The sequence below is a fragment of the Thermobia domestica genome, chromosome 6 (assembly GCF_964235325.1).
Source record: "Thermobia domestica chromosome 6, izTheDome1.hap1.1, whole genome shotgun sequence".
In the NCBI taxonomy this organism is placed as follows: Eukaryota; Metazoa; Arthropoda; class Insecta; order Zygentoma; family Lepismatidae; genus Thermobia; species Thermobia domestica.
In genome coordinates, this window is record NC_137459.1 from 41,863,063 (window position 1) to 41,881,411 (window position 18,349).

The 18,349-nt window shown below is 36.6% G+C and overlaps 1 protein-coding gene across 2 annotated transcripts in view; it reads left to right on the plus strand.

Moving 5' to 3' along the window:
- The first annotated feature begins 262 nt into the window (after positions 1-262).
- The window catches only part of LOC145687963 (histone H2B-like), a 154,365-nt gene continuing 136,278 nt past the window's right edge, over positions 263-18,349 (plus strand). For both annotated transcript variants that reach the window (XM_081761570.1, XM_081761572.1), the window contains exon 1: positions 263-382. The gene's annotated coding sequence lies outside the window, so the exon portion shown is untranslated. The remainder of the gene's footprint in view (positions 383-18,349) is intronic.

Below are 18,349 nucleotides of genomic sequence, written 5' to 3' on the forward strand. Positions count from 1 at the left end.
TTAATGAAAACAACATTTTTATTCGTCCGCCTTGAACCTTTTCACCACCAAACTCTGCTGTGTACACGGTTGGTTGATATAGTTAGATATAGTTCACGTTACAATTTTAAAGGTACATTATTTTTATAATTATTCCATGAACACAAAATGAACTTTCTAAATCTACAAAACGTATAGTTACCAAATAGAATCAACAACAAATGGTTGTTTCTTATTTTTTTAAAAAAAAAGTATAATGACCACGCCTATTTATTCACAGCTGATTGATGAAGAACTATAAATTGTAAAAGAATCATTCCGCGCTCAATGGATTTGCCTGTGTATACTATCGTTCTTGACAGAAGTGAGCTTGAAAGCAGAGCAACAAGACGCGTCGCAGAAGGTGAGTACTTAACTCTCTTTTTTTTCTTTTTTTTTTCTCTTTTTTGCTCGGAATTTTTATGTTTACGTTTTTTGCCCATACGAGTCTATAATGAGACATTTAAGATTAAGGGAGAACAAAAATTTAACTGAGCGTAGAGGCCGACTCTCAGCTGTGGCTCTCTCTTGGAAGGTAGCCCCCCCCCTCCTCCCGAGCCGGCTCTCAGTCGTTGGTGATTGAGAGTTAATTTAGTAATCATGAAGTTTGAATCACATCGTTATTAAATTAGCAAATAATCGCAAGTTTTTTAAAATCATTTTTTTTTTACATTGTTATAACTTCTAAGAGAATCTCCAACAAGCGTAGCTCAAGGGAACTCAAGGGAAGTTTTCTTTGCCACCCCATATACAAGTGAAAACAAAATGAAATCTTTGAGTTTTACGTCCCACGATTATGCCGGTTTGGCTAAAGGAGACGGTGATGATGAGTAATGAATGAAATGGTGGAATGAAGAAAGTGGGAGGAAACGGGAGAATCCCGAGGAAACCCACGCACATGGTGTTTGTCCACCAGAAAGTTCACATGGCGGGGGCTGGAATCGAACCCGGAACCCCAAGCACCAGAGGTGAACGCTCTACTACTGAGCCACCGCGGCACCACCCCATATAAAAATGGTACAATTAATTTACATGTTTTATTTTTAAATAATTTGTGTTATTTTAAGCTATGTTTGTTTAGATTAAGTCCCTTATGATTTACTCACTTAGACCTAAAGCAGGCTTTGTGGCGGAGAAACGCCGCGTGCATGGGATTTACCGGAGTTCCACCGATTCGTCCTTCTCTCTTCATTCCACCATTTCATCCTTTATCACCATCACCGTCTTTCCTAGCCTCGGTGCATAATCGAGGGATGTTAAACTAAAAACAGTGGCTGATCTAGCCTGAGGCCTGAGGGTCAATCCCCCCGCTTTTTTAAATGACAAAAATTATTTAAGCTATTATTTATATATATATTGAAAGTTTATAGTAAACTCATGATATATCCATCATAGTCTGGGTTCTGGTTGTCCCCCCAGTTTTTACCTTCTAGATCCGCCACTGAAGAAATGTCGTAAATGGTATGGATCTAAGTGAGACATATAGGGCCTGAATTACAATACAATTTTGAACTTTGTGGTGAACAAATATCGTGTGCGTGGGATTTCTCGGGGTTCTCCCGTTTCCTCCCACTTTCTTCATGCTACCATCAAAGGCGCCGATCCTGGAGGCCGGGGGGCCCGAGCACCCCCAAAGCTCATGTGGGCCCCCTATTTTATTTATGAATATATAATATTTGGCATAATTTGAATGCAATTTGTCTTAAAATCCTCATATCTATATCTATCTATCTATCTATATATATATATATATATATATATATATATATATATATATATATATATATATATATATATATATATATATATATATATATACCTTCTGCATCTGAATGGACTCCCCCAAATTTACGGAGAAATTGCCGCCTTTGGCTACCATTTCATTCATTTCTCATTATCACCGTCTCCTTTAGCCTAGCCGGTATAATCGTGGGACGTAAGATTCAAAGACTTCATTTGATTTCCTTTCATTACAAAATACAATTGATGAATGCAGCCTATTTTGTTTCAAATAAAATTGATATTAATATTGGTAAGTGGTACTTTAGTTGTGGTTTTAGTTTCGTGTTAAGCGTCCCTTTTGAGTACCGACGAGCTGAGACGTGGACCAATACCTTAACGTCGAATCCAAATCATCTGACGTCTCACCACAAATCGAAGTCGGGTCTCCTGTACCAAAGACGCGCACACTCCATGAAAGACCTTCATTACACTACAGTTTATTTATATTCATACTGTTGTTTGGAAGTGCACCTATTATCCTTAGGTGTTTGTCATGGTTGCAATAATAAGATACGGTTTGAAATTCTTCAATTGGGTAAAGCCAAATGAAGATGTTTGATGCACAAGAAACATATAATTTTACATAGAAACGAGTAGAATTCGCAAAGTTGAATTGAATTTGGTAAATATAATTGCAAGAATTTCACTGGTTTTGAGTCAATTTGAAACTTTCCTTCAGCATTATATTTTAGAGGGCGCAAAAACAATTTAGGGGGCAGTGCCCCCTCTAGCCCCTCCGTGGCTACGGGCCTGCTTAACAATGTTCGGTAAAAGGTATAAATTGTGCAGTTCCTCGTTATGAAGTTTCTGCCTTTCCCCATTCCCGTTCCTCTTGGGTCCGAATATTCGTTTCAGGATCTTGTGCTCAAATACTTTCAGTCTACGTTCTTCCCTCAGCGTAGACCCAGCGACCATATTTCGCAACCATACAGTACAACAGGCATGATTATCGTTTTATATATTTTAAGCTCCAAATTCCTCGACAGAATTCGCGACAACAAGAGATATTGAACTGAATAATACCACAAATTCCCTGCTTTCGGTCGACTTTCAATTTCTTCGTGTATATGGTTTTGGTCTGTTAATACTGATCTTAAATATTTGGTATTCACCGCCAAATTTGGTCTGGATATAAAGGGTAAAAAGTTAATAGTCCAGTTTGCTAATGGAGGCAATCTTCAAACCGAAATTGGTAGAAATCGGCGTGTTTGATTCAAATTTATGTGCCTGTGTGTATTTGTATAATCAGTGATGCCAGTGACACACGCAAAATTTCGTCAAGCTGAGTTCAAGTTCCCAAGTTCATATTATTTTAGGTGTTTGCAGGGGTAAAAGTGGATCTGAAAAGGCAGGGGGACAACACACGACAGGTAGCGGCATGATGTCATGCCGTTCCCGCTGCCTATCCTTGTCCATTATAAATTTTTTTAGAAACTGAGGGGATGCCGTACATATTTTTTCGAGGTGAGGGGATGGAGTCTCCCCGCGTTCCCGCTCACTTTTACTTGTAGGTGTTTGTATAGGACCTGAAAAATCGAAAATGTTTATTTTTAGATTGTATCTTGCTCAAAGTAGGTTAAAACCCCGAAACCCCTCCTTGCGTACGCCACTGAGTGTAACTCTGTACTGTAACCATAGGCTTGCAACATCCAATGTGAAAAATTAGAAGAAATTCGCCAGACGGCTGGTGTTCGTTGTACGGCGCTGCGCTAAGCTGAAAGGAGAAAGTGATGATGTCATAAGTTTTCGTACGAGATAATATAGGTCTGGATCTTAAATAACTGGTATGAAGTTCAGAACCTAATATGTCACATGAAGATTTAAAGAAAAACAAATAGATAAATAAAATGAGCGAAATTTGATTATCAATACTGCGTAGGGGCTACTACTTGTTCCAACAATTTTCATAGCTCACCTCTTGCTTGTTTATTCTCTATTTTGCCTCTATTTTATTTTCTTCTTCATTTTACATAAAAAATAAGATATTTCCATTCCCATTGTTTCTCAAGGTATCAAAGTAGATTTTTCTAGTTTGCAATGAAAAAAAAAACTTCGAAAACAATTATAATGTACACACATTGTTACGTCATACAAGCACAGTTAATCAGCTGGAGAAGCATGCCATCTTGCAGCCAATGCCAACTCGTGAAGCTGGACGTCCGCCAAAAGGATTACGAAATCTCTAAGCTTATTGGTCGAGAGAATTTCCCACTTGCAGAACCCTCTGCAGTCTCGAACGCAAAACCTTTCCTCTTGCCATCATCACACTTGATTTTCTGGGAGTGATCACCAGTGCTGCCAACCTATTTGATAAAAACTTGTTTTAAATGGTTTTCACACATTGTCGCTACGTAGCTGTTATTGTTCAGAAAAAAATCTCTGAATTGTTTTCATGGTACTATCTACTTGGAAGGCATTAGACTGAGTCGCGACTCTTTTTTAGCACAGCAATATATATTATTTATTATTCATTCAAAAACGTTTCCTTGATTGAAATTTTGAGGGCATTTTCGCTGCACACCTGACCTATATCAAGAATGGCCAATACGTTAAGTGTGGTCTACTACTTGGTCGGAAAGTTGTGAGAGATTCAAGGTTCAAGGTATTTTTCTTCCTTCTCTTCGGAAGTTTGGTTTCTGAGAAAGTAGGGAGAGAAATGTATACCGTGTTTACTTCTTTCCCCCCCCCCTCATTTAACATTTTCCATTTTCTTTTTCCACCAAAATTCTAGACGTTCTTTTTCTTTATTTCTTTCTCACTTAGTTCCTTTCCATTTATATTAAAGAATATCCACCAAGCTAATTTAACCATGTTCCTTTCCTTTTCCATGTCATCTTTCTATTTCCATGTTTTCCTTATTTTTAGGATTCTTTTATTTATTTATCGGCCATTCCATCGTAACGGGTGTTACATTTGGACGAATAGAAATTGTTATAGAAATGTCCTTACTGGGTCAAGATATATCAAACTGCCTCGAAACATCACCGTTTGTCTGTGTATTTTAGTAAACACTTAATTTGTTACATATACATGATACCACAACTCAGTGAGAGTGAAAAATGTGGCGTAACGGGTGTTACAGCAATTGAACATGCACTTTCAGATGCATGCAAAGTTAAGCCAAACTCTGGGAATGTCCAGATCAGAATTTGTTTCCAATTATGTGTGCACTTCTCTGAAAGTATGATGATGTGAATATTACAATCAGAAATTCCATAAGTGTAATGGCTTTTGTTTTAAAAAATGTTTAATACCGTAACGGGTGTTACACAAATTGTAACGGGTGTTACACAGTGCGAATGAACTTAAACCAACGTCACTTTTAATGAACATATTATGTAAAGAACAAAATATTACAATGTTAATACATAAAAAATTACACATGTAGTACAGTGTAGGAAATAAAAACACTAAATAATAAGCATATAAATCAGAAGAATGTAGGAAGTTTCAGTATTAAATATGTAGGTCTTTTGATACACTGATCATCAACAAAAGCCTATTCTTCTTATGCTTCAGTGACATTAACTCTGGAACTAAACTGCTACACAACTTTACGTTATTCTTTAATTTTCATAATCGGATTTTTCAGTTTACCAATCACGTCATGAAAATGAATTATATTGTGCCGTGCTGGGAAAATCAGTGCCCGGGGCGAGTATACGACGGCGCCCCCGTGCATATTAGTGAGGTTGAGAGACCAGCACGGCAGCGAAGCGACACTATGGTTGGGACAAACCATAAGAAACTTTTCCAAAATAAACCCTGCTTTTCCTTGATTTCGAGGATTTTTTATTACTTTTTTCCTTCAATTTGATATATGTGCATTAGTAACCTAACATGAGTAACATTATAGGACCAATTCTAAAACAGGAAGAGGATTTAAGTGCATACTAATTTGTACTGATATGTGAAGTATTTTTTCTCTCTTTTTTCTTTCCTTTTCTTTTCCTACCGAATTTTTTGCCCCCTTACTTCGGCGCCCGGAGCCGTCACCCCGCTAAACCCCCCTTACGGCACGTCACTAGTATACTTTCCAAACTTCAGCGTAGTTCGAATTCCTTTTCGCTACAAGATTTCAAGAACATAACTCTAATATCACAATTTTCGTCCGAAAATCCTTGATGGATTCCAACTTGACGATATATTTTCTAGTCTTTGTTACTTATTTCATCTTTCATTGCCAGCAAGACAACATTCCCACACAAACATCTTTCCGCAAAGGGATGATCACAACTTCATTCGGAGTCTGCGTACACATCATTGTAGTGTAGAGTTTTTCTGGTTTCTTAATGAAAATCTGTCGCGCTGCAGCCTCTAATGATTTGCTAAACGAAAACTTCCAAAGCAGCGTATTGCGCTTCTGATAAAGAAGTAGACATCTGGTATGTAATGAGTACTCAATTAAAATACGGCACTTTTATGCTATTTAACCACTACCCTGAGTATGCGACTTAACGGGGGAATGAGAGGGAGTCCCCCATCGTACGATATCTCCTAGATATTATATTCTCTGTAGCGCATTTCATCACCTCCGGTATAATGTCCCTTAATTTCGCCCACTGCTCATCCTTATCATAATTTATGTCTTCAGAAGAGGACCCTCTATAACTTTACTAACTTCAAATTCCCTATTTGGAGCCTTAGAGCTAGCCTAAGTGCCCAAAATATCACTGTTAAACCAAGCTAACAATTCACGTGTAACACCCGTTACATTGGCAATGTAACACCCGTTACGCAGTTTTTGCCTATTAAATTATAAATATAATGATATTCATTTTCTTGTTGTATTGCCCATGTGCTCATTTTTACTTTTGCAAAAGATAGACTACTTCTGACTTTTAGTACAAGTTGTATAGAAAAAAATATATCTTTTTTGTAACGGGCGTTACATAATTACATTGGTATCAAAAGTAGTCAAATAGTAGACTACTTAATATATTATCAGCTTTAAAACTTCACAGCTTCAGTTCCTAAGGTGTACGTGCTTGTCTACATCGCAGTGCAACTGAATCAAATGCTTATCATGTGTTGTTTAGGGGTGTCCAATATTGTTGGTAAATTCTCCCTTCGACTGGCTTCGTACAGCATAGAATTTCAATCGCTCAAAAAGACAAAAACTAAAACGTTTTAACAAAAAATCGACCTGCATAGTAAATTTTGAACCTTTCTGGCCATTTTTATATAAATAATGAGCAAAATATATTTAAAACAATTTTCTGTCCTTAGGCTCATATTTACGTGGAATGGCCGTTATTTATTTTCTTTATTTAGTCTTATTTTACATGGCGAAGTTAAGGCTAATCATGCTTTGTCTCCCACTTGACCATGCAATGATTATGATTTGTAATACAATAAAATAATAAAATATGTATAAAATATATAAAACACTCCCAATCACACACATACACACATGCATCACATCACCTGCATACATGGATTATAACAAATAACTACATAATATAGTCACATTCATTCAGTGAACAAAAAGAACAAAAATCAGCATTTTTTCAGATATTAGTAAGCCTTGATAGACTTATGGAGGATCTGCTCAACCGACTTCTTAAGTAGGTTGATTGTCTGAGATTGCCTTGGGTTGAATGGGAGGTCATTGCATGCACGGATAGTGGATGCAAAAAACGCATTTGAGTAGAATTTTCACGAATGTAGGGGAAGAGAAAGGAGTTTATTTACACCTGATCTTGTATTGTGATCGTGATGAGTATCTAGTAGTTCACATCTTTTCACATTTTAAAATTAAGTGTTGTAGTGTTTCATCTTCTTTGGAACATAGTTGGCATTTTTCGTTCACTTCTTTAAATTTTTTCAATCTTACCCCTGTTTCAAGGCTCCCTGATCTGGCTTTGAAAAGCAAAATGCTCCTTAAATCATTGTCCATATAATTTATTTTCTCATAATTCTTTTTGTATGTGTAGGGCTATATTCCTTTCAAACTCCTCTTTTTGACTAATTCTTCATACCAATTTTCCTTTAATTGTTTTTTCGGTGTTTTTTGTCCAATTTTTATAATTCTCTTCTCTGTGCCAGCGGGTAGTTTGATCATATTTTTTTTCTAATTTCCTAACTCTCCTAAATCATTTTGTGTTCTACCCTTTTCTGATAGCCTGCGGTGGTCAGGGTCCCCAACTGTGAGTTGACCTTTCCGGGAGAAATATTTGGCGATATACTATTTAAAATGGTTTCTTAAATTCGAGAAAAAATTCCTCGTATTTGAGAACATCCATTTCTTACCTGTGCACCGATTAATACATTCTTAAAAGTGAGATTTCAATTTTCTCAAATCAATTTGAGAAATAATGACTCAAATGCGAGGAATTATGTCTCACTTCTGAGGGTGCTAATGCTTTCTCAAATTTGAGAAAAAATGTATTTTTTTCTTAAAATTGAGAAAGTAATCTTTGAGGAAATGAGACATATAGCACCAAATTTGAGAAAAACATTTCTCAAAATTTTTAGAAATGTCTTTCGCAAATGCTAGAAACGGTGCACAGAAACAGGGTTCTCAAATACAAGAAGGAGAAGGGAAGGAGCATAAACAAAATATAAGCATGCAAAAAATATCAAACTATTAGTACATACAGAATTTATATTAAATATGTACAGTTATATTGTTTAAAACTTAACACATTTAAACCTTCATTTCAACTCAAGAAAATTCCACGAAGGGCACGAAGACTTCTATTTTAAGTGTGTTACTTATTCCTACTTTATCAAACAGTTGAACATTTTTATTTTTATCACTGTCCACTTTCTCAAGAGTTTTCTTTTTCGTCGACGTGGGTTTACTCAAGTTTCTCCCGCCGTCTCGACTCGAATTTTGTCAGGAAAATCCTGTCTCGAATCGTCTCGTGCGCATCCCTATAGGGTACTTGGAGAGAGTACTTGGAACTACACACAGGGTTTAGCTCGAATTGGCTCGACTCAACTCGAAACTTGATCCGAATTCGAGTCGAGTTTCGAGTCGAGTTGGAGAAAATTTTTCGAACCGAGTTCTCGAGTCGAGTTCAAGGATGTCTGATTCGAGTTGAGTCGAGTTTCAAAGAAAACTCGCTCGAACTCGCTCGTGCTCATCCCTAATATGCATTGTAATCAAAGTAAAATGATAAAATGCTAAGCTAGACAAGGGTCAAATCAGATGCCAAAAATCATCCAAATCGATCCAAAAGGAATTAAGAGACAAATATTGTTACACTCATTTATATATAGTAGAATGTCTTGTTTCTAATGATTTTCAGTGCAAAGAAGAAAATAAGCTCCATGTACCAACACCACAAAGCCCACTTAGCACGAGCTGGGATCGAATCAAAGACCCCATACAGTAGAAGTGCATGCTCTACCACTGAGCTACCGTCTATATCACGATCGAGAATGAAACTCAAAACCATGCTCCCACATATCGTACCTATTATTATTATTATTATTATTATTATTATTATTATTATTATTATTATTATTATTATTATTATTATTATTATTATTATTATTATTATTCCTTGTAATAATAGGATAGGACCATAGCTACAGTGCTTTTTAGATGAGAAGCTACGTGAGCAGTAGCCAATCATACTAACTCTTCCATTACTTTCTTGTTTTTATGTATTGCTCATTGCAGTATAGCAGCTAGCACATGTACTTTAGTGTACGGGAGTCAGGCGAATCTTTTCATTTGACTTTAATCATATTTCAGGAGCTTCACCAGGTTGGATCAGCTGACCTAAGAAATTTTACATTTTTAAAAAAAACTTATTCTCTTTACATATACACTAGCTGAACCTGTGCTGTCTACTCAGCGCATCATTCTAATATGACCATGGGTTTCCTTCCCACGTCCTCATTGTAGGTATCTATATCACTTTACACACACAATTAAAGGACAAGAGAGTGAATTGCTATAGACAAACATATAAACGTAACATTTAAATGTTGGGTTGAGCTGTGGCGAACTACAAGAAGTGACAGATGATGTCCTTATAAAGCCAGAATGCCTCATTGCAGCTCCTTAGGTGTTTGAAGCTGCCAACATGTAATACGTTAAAGCCAAACACCTGCAATGTCCGTCAACCCGCCATACGTAACTCTTTGAGTGGTTGCCTAACACAAGGATATGAACCCTAGCTTCGCTGTAGAGACAATTGATTTTATGGGCTCAAAATGGCCCATAAAATAAAATAACTGCACATTAGAAAAAATGAATTAGGACTGGCAGGTGTACGCAAAATTTGAAAAAGACCAGTGAAAACAGCACGTTTCTACAGCTTGTGGTTTCCGAGATCTCATTGTTGAAATAATTTGGCCACAAACCTACAAACGGAATTGACTACAAACATATAAGCCTAGCATTTATAGATAATGTATGAAATCTAAAGACCAGTCATTGATTCATAAATTAAATTCATCAATTCCCAGCCCAAACCACAATATTTAGAAACTTGACATTTTGCCTAGTATACTTCTTTCATGGCTTGCTAAGGGACAAGAAAGGGCTTTTGTAAGTGCGGATTCTAAGGGGAAGGGAGGCCGAGGTGACTCAGTGGTAGAGCGCTCACCTTTGATGCGTGGGACCCCTGACTCAATCTCAGCTCGCGCGAAGTGGGCTTTGTGATTGACAAACACAATATGCCTGGATTTTTTCAGGGCCCTCCTGTTTTCCTCTCACTTTCTCATTTCATTATCATGATCATCATCAACTCGTTTAGCCTCAGCGCATAACGTGAAAGGTAAAACTAAAAATTTCATTTCATTTCATTTCCAAAGTGGAAGGAACTTGAAAAAAAAAGGAAGAAGAAGTTTTATATGCTTATGGTTATATTCTTTATAAGACGTCGATGAAATTTGAAAGAACCAAACTTAATGTATAAATCCATGTCAAAAATAAACACACAAATGTATGGGGTTTTCGAAATTCAACTTCAAAAGGGGCAAAGGAGTGGAGGGAAATTAACCCTGCTAAAACGAATTTTTTCACTTTAATAAAGAGAATTGCAATATGTGAGTATACTGAATGCACTGTTTTGCGAAAACTATTTTGTGTATCGGGATCATTTTTTCTATGCCGGCAGTTCATCACTGAGTGCAATATCTTGAATTTTTGCCACATTTTGTACTAAAGGGAATGTAGATGACCTTATGCGCAAATTCAATGCGAAGAACGCAGAGAAAAGATGCATAATGAGAAAGTGAAAATTTCGCTATCATCACGTATTTTATGTAAAAAAAAAAATAAATATATAAAAATAATAGACTATCAAGGGGACATGTTATTCAGTAATATAAGAAGAAAAAAGATTAGGAATTAGATTTCTCTTTTCTGCGTCCATTCCATGACCATGTTAGCACGTCACGTATGAAGGATGACGTCTCTTGGCGATCTCACTATTCCGGCCATCTCCGTACCATCCCGGCATTTGCCTGATGTGAACGACGGAAACCTTTCTCAGGATGGGTGTCCTGAAAAAGTTGTTAGAAAATACACTTTTTTGACCAAAGGTCTCCATCGGGAATCAAATCCAGAACCGGGTTCACTAAAGGCAAGAGTGTCTAACTACGCTCTGCGAGACCACCATATAACAACAACAACAACAACAACAACAACAACAACAACAACAACAACAACAACAAAAAGATGAGAATATTTGTTATAGACATGAAGTTACAAAATAATAATTTATCTCGTGTTGCTTACAGTTATCATGCATTTATGTGAGGTCTGCGGTCCTAGATTTGAATTAGGAATCAACAAAACCGTTTTTTTAAATATAAAATTTAAAAACCAGTTTTTGGAGTAAGAAACGGTTTGGTTTTCACCCAAACCGTTTGCCGCTTTTTCCAAAAGTGTTTTGGGTTTTTACTGAAACCGGAGTGATTTTCGCCGAATTCGATATCTATTCTTGTTTTCTTACTACTAATTTCTAAACAGGTTAACAAAAAAGCAAAAAGATTTGATTTAAAAGCTAACCCAGTTTGATAGGGAACCAAACCAGTTCCATAGAAAACTGGAGCGGTTTAAAAAAAAAAAATTTGAAAGCTTTCAGAAACCTGTTTCTTTTTTCCTAAAGCTGAAAAACTAGTTTTTGTGTACGCACAACTACTTCAAATCACTGTGGATTAGAGTATTTTTCGTACTAGCTTTCTGATGCCACCTGAATTAAGAGGTAGCGAACCTTTGTCTAGAAAACCAGGAATAGCGACTATGAAAAAATGAAATGAAATCTTTAAGTTTAACGTCCCACGTTTATGCCGGTTAGGCTAAAGGAGAAGGTGATAATGAGAAATGAGTGAAATAGTGGAATGAAGAAAGTGGGAGGAAACGGGAGAACCCCAAGAAAGCCCACGAGCACGGTGTTTGACCACCACAAAGTCCACACGGCGCGAGCTGGAATCGAACCAGGGACTCCAAGCACCGGAGGTGAACGCTCTACCACTGAGCCACCGCGCCCCCATGAATAGCGACTATGAGAACTGATGTACTCTCCGTACATCATTTAACTAAAAACATAAACTACGAGAGCGCGGTGGCTCAGTGGTAGTGCGTTCACCTCCGTTGCTTGGAGTCCCTGGTTCGATTCCAGCTCGCGCCGTGTGGACTTTGTGGTGGACAAACACCGTGCTCGTGGCTTTTCTCGAGGTTCTCCCGTTTCGTCCCACTTTCTTCATTCCACCATTTCATTCATTTCTCATAATCACCGTCTCTTTTAGCCTAACCGGCATAACCGTGGGACGTAAAACTCAAAGATTTCATTTCATTTCATAAAAACATAACCTTTCGTGCAGTGACACCAGATAGTCAAGTTTATAAATAGTTTACAGAAACGTGGAAGTAGTAAAGTAATATTTAAGCTTTTGTGAAGTGTAAACAACATTATTATTTTTTAAACTTTTATGTGATATCAAAATAGGTAGTGAGCAGGGGCGCACCCAGAAATTTTTGTTGGGGGGTCCAATACTAGAAGCCACTATGTCAGTGTATCAGTGTAGTATTGAAGGGTATTATTCCGTATCCGAAAAGACGATAATACTTCCGTCTTCATTTTCAAATATATATATATATATATATATATATATATATATATATATATATATATATATATATATATATAAACTAGATGTTGTTTATATATAAACTAGATATATATAAACTAGATATATAAATGCATGTTGTGTTTGGAAGTTTTGAAGGAATTCGGACCCGGTGGAGCCCCCCGTGGGTGTTCCCCTTATATAGATACAGCACATTGACTTGACACGTAGTCTTCCATTCCAAGCGTTGCTATCGCCTGAGGGAATTCCACTCCCTTTGGCGTAGACGGCTGTAAGGCTCTCTCGCTTAACAATAGCTGAATACTTATTCGCTCAACGCGTGGGTGTGTCGAGGTTGCGAGCTTTAATTCTTATTTTTGCCACGGATCAAGACATTTTGGCAGCACTAAAATGACTGCCGTAACTTCATATTTATAGGAAAATTAAAGAAAAAAATAATTATATTTAAACATGCAAATGTCTTTCTCACATTGTAAATAGTGAAGTCGCTCGTGAAAATCTTCCACTAGTTCGGCAATCGACCAGAGAGGAAGAACCTTCTAGAATACGGTGACCAACCGTCCCGTAAAAACGGGAATGTCCCGTTTTACACTACCATTCCCCGTGTCCCGAAAAATTCTCCCGGGACGCCAAAATGTCCCTATTTACGTACATTGTGTACAAAAAATCTATCCAATCGCTAAAATGTCTTAATTTATATTACTATTTTCTAAGCTATGTGACTATATTGGAATATGTCTAATTACTATGAGCAACGTCATTACGACGTTTCCGATATTGGATGTGGTGGCTGCATTGTTTTCCCTCCTAGGCCTCCCCAATCCGCAGACGACAGTGCAAAAAGCTGAAAGTCTTATAAAGAACAAATGTAACTTATTTTTTCTCTCTGTTTCGGGCGGAGGAAGATTGAGACGCTGTCATCAGTACAGTACAGTGTTTCCGTGATTTGACTAAGATGTAACACACTACGAAAGGGGAACAAAGGTATAGAAGTATAAAAGTGAAAGTAAAAAGAAAATTAGTTTTAAGTAAAATAATGTTTAAAAGTAAAGAAATCAAATAAAGGGAGTTGGAATCCGATGCTGAGAGCAATAAGATCTGTAAATCCTGTTGGTGACAGATATGATCGCTCCAGCCTCAAACTCGATACATGAATTTAACATTGTCGTTGCCTATCTTTTTGTAGAGTAATATTATCTTCGGTCAGAGTGAGTTAAATTTTAAATCAAATAGGATGTGTTGCGGTTGTTTGTATTGTGAAAACGAATTGTTTATTCTGTTGCGTTCCGTACTATCTGCTTAACAACGCCTAAGCGTGTATGCAAGTTGAAGGAGGAGCATTCTAAGGAGTGGAACTATATTATAAAGCGGATGCTTTGACAATGAAACTGAGTGTACAGTTTGCAGCAGTATTTTTAGTATTGGACACAATGGTCGTACAGATAGACTATACAACAACACATCAAATCAGTGAAACGTAGGAACAGACTGAGTGCACCAAGTTGCAACAACTCTGTTAACAATTATTTTATACAACAAGAATCAGATGAAGAAAGAACAGTCAGAGCTGCTGAGCTAACTAAGGCCTAACATACAATAAAACATATTTTACAATAAAACATACAATTTGCAGTCAAATGATATTAATCGCATCGAAGTTCAGTTCTGCCAGAACAAAGTAATCGGCCCTGATAATTGGTGTTTTAGCTCCATTTAGTTTAAAAACTAACATTGAAGAGATAAATAAATCCCCTTTTTATGTCATTTCAACAAATGTGAGTTTTCTTATGTATTTTTTTTTTTTTGAAATAAACGAAGGGATAAAGTCAGAGTTGCTTCCTTGCCCTGTGAAACGGCAGACGAGATATCTGCTTGAACTGTATTGACGAGTTTAAGTCAAATAAAAACACTTGCATTGCGTTTTGTGGTGAAAATACAAACACAAATTTTGGTGGTTTGAATAGACAGGAAAAATGTAATGTGTTTACAAAATTGAAAGCGAATTTACATAGAAATATTGAAGGTGTGGGTTGTCCAGCACATGTCTTACATAACTGCGTATGATTATGTTGTGACAGAAGCTATTGTTGTCAACCTCTTTTCTTATTTCTCTGTATACGCTGTACGAACAGAGAGGCTAAAAGAATTTTGTGAAATAGTTGATATTGAATTTGAAACTATTTTGACACATTCCAAAACTCGTTAGTTGTCTTTGAAGCCTACAGTAGGACGAATTTTAAAACTGTCTGATGCTTTGAAGGATTCTTTCTAAGCGAGGAGAAAGCTCCAAAGATTTTGCTTACGTTTTTAAATAATCCTTTAAGTGAAGCATATCTATGGTTTATCCATAGCCAGCTTAGTACTTACCACCACGGAATTAAGAAAAATTGAAGGAAATGCAAGAAGTGTTATGGAGGTCAATGATGTATTGGAAGGCATGCTTAAAGCTATGTCTAAAAGAAAAGGGGAATAGTTTTTATCATTTAATATAAAATCCGTCCTTAAAATGAATGAAATTACGTAACAAGACAAAATCAACTTCAACAATGAAGTTAAGAGTTTTATGAAACCTGCATTGAATATCTAAGTAAATGGAGTGTATTGCTCTCTACTTTTTCAATATTCAAATAGATGCTGTTGAAGAGCATCCCCAGTTGGAGACAGGTTGAAGATAGTGTTGCTTACTTCAAGGAGAAAGGTATAAAAATAAATGATTCTTTGTTTTTCCATCAAATGGCTTCGTTGAAGGATTTTGTTAGTAATAATATAGAGCGGACCGAAGAAGATATAATAATAATAATAATAATAATAATAATAATAATAATAATAATAATAATAATAATAATAATAATAATAATAATAATACTCCAGTGCTACGAGAAGTTTTTTTTTTTTTTTTTTTCAAAACCTAGGTCTGAACAGCGCTAGGGATAGAAGTCAGTGGAGAGCTTTTGTGAACGCGGCATTGAACCTACAGGTTCCATAGGCCATAGAGTTAGTTAGTTAGGAAGGAACAGCACTCTGAATTTTTAAAGATATGTCAATATGTGTTTGGGGATCCCTGCCCATAATGGCAATACTGAAAGAATATTTTCACTCATGAACATTCAGTGGTCAGACGAAAGAAACAGGATGGGAGTGGAGACCTTTTCTGTAATTGTTCAAGTACTATACAATTTAGAAATGGAGTCTTGTAACTTTTATAACTTTGTATTAGAGAAGAAGGAAGTTTAAAAGATGGCTATGACAACAGCTAAGTATTCTCATGAATCTATCTCATGAAACGAACTCATGTTTTGCATTACATTATTCTCATAAATATACCTCATGTTTTTCATTTTAATAAATTTATAAATGTTTCATATGTTTTTAGTAATGTTATCAAATATTTCATTTTTTGTTAGCTGCTGATAATTACTTGTTATCTAATTAGCTCCACATCCTTTTCAATAGGTTTTAAAACGAAAAAGAGTAAATGTGGCCTTTTTTGTGTGAGATACAAAAAGAGAGGGAGAACGGAGAGTCTAAAAAATATATTTAGAGGAGCAACCTATCCAGAAATAAAAGGTGTCCCGTTTTTTTCTAGTTGGCGATTTGGTCACCTATTCTAGAAGAAAAAGGAAAATTATTCCATTTTTGTTTTGACTACTTGAATACAAACCGTGTGTTTTCTCTTCGGAGAAGAGTCAAAGAATAGAGAAAAAACGAAAAAAAAAAAATATTCGTAAGCTAACACAATGGAGTTTCTTGAAAAAAAAAAGAAAGAAAAGAAAGAAATGATTCAAGTCCCGTCCAAGGCGCGAAGGGTTAGCTGACATTATTGCGCAACACCCACGTGACGTAGAGCCGTTTCACATTCGAAAATGAACAGAGTCCGCGACGGCGGGAGCGACGCGGCGTCGAACAGTGGTTGACGGGTATCGTTTGCAAGTGACTTTGCGACGGCGTCAGTGGACAGTGCACAGGTGTAGAAATCGCGCATCAGTATACTCGGCAAGGGACGACACAGCGGTTTATCTTACATTTGTATAAGGTAAGAATGTTCTTGTTTTATTAAAAATTTTAATTTAATGCTTTAGTTTTATATTTATTTCAGATTGTTTAGTCGGCAATAAAACGATTTTATTACATAGTATACTTTTGAAAATTAACATGATGACTTCTTTAAAACTAATCTTATTTTAAAATACTTTTGAGGTGTTTCGTTTGATGCTCAGAAATTGAAGGGTATTGCCTCGAGATAATAGCGGAGATTTTATCTTAGGTGGAAATTTCATATAATGAGATAAGTAAAAATTGTTAGTTAAATGCCAATTTTAGTAGCAATTATTCGATTTTGATGCAATATAGTAAATTTTTCTTTGTGACTTCCGAATGATTACTGAGGCTTGAAATCGGTCAAGAATAAGGTAGAAACTCCACCTCCGTTGCTATATATATATATATAAAGTAAAAAAGTCTCCCGTTTATATGAAACATAGCTTGGGTTTAGTCGACTATTTTCTGCATCGAGTCTATATGTATGATGAGGGCCGCGGTCGCACAATGGTAAAGCATTTACCTCACGTTTTTGGGGTCCCAGGTTCGATCCCAGCCCCCGCCAAGTGAACTTTGTGGTGGACAAACACCGTGTGCGTGGGTTTCCTTGGGGTTCTCCCGTTTCCTCCCACTTTCTTCATTCTACCATTTCATTCATTACTAATCATCACCGTCTCTTTTAGCCTAACCGGCATAATCGTGGGATGTAAAACTCAAAGATTTCATTTTATTTTTCCTATATGGATGATACCTGACTTGGTGTTTAAAGTATGATCCGAATTACCACTCGGATTTGGTAATTACCAATCCTGTCTATTGCTTGGGAAGAGAACAGTGATTCCGTAACAAAGAGCTGACTCTGGCGCGAGGCGTTTCTGGTTCAATCTCGAGCAATAATTGTTTGTGATAGACAATATATTGTCTGTCGGTTTTCCAGGGGTTCTCCTGTTTCCTCCCACATTCTCACTCCACTAACTTTTATAATCAATAATTTTCATTAATGAAATCCGTCTCCTTTATTCTACAAGTCATAAAGAGGAACGGAAGGATGAATTGTTCAATTTTAAGAACAGGATTCACGGTAATTTTAGCAGAAAGAAAAACAGATAGTCATAAAAATTGATTGTGGTTCCTTGAAAGCTTAATAATTAACCCTGATTAAAAAAAAAAAGTCTATATATTACCCGATAAACCTTGTAAAATTACTCCGATTTTTATGAAGCTTAGTGTATATTCTGTCTCTGACTGAGACATAAGACTAGCATTACCTGTGAAGGGGTCACGGTGGCTCAGTGGTAGAGCGCTTACCTCTGGTGCATGGAGCCCCTGGTTCGATCTCCGGCGAAGTAAGTTTGTGGTGGACAACATCGTGTCCGTAGGTTTTTTCAGGGTACTCCCGTTTCCTCCCATATTCTCATTCCACCGATTCTTCCATCATCATTCACTTGCTTTA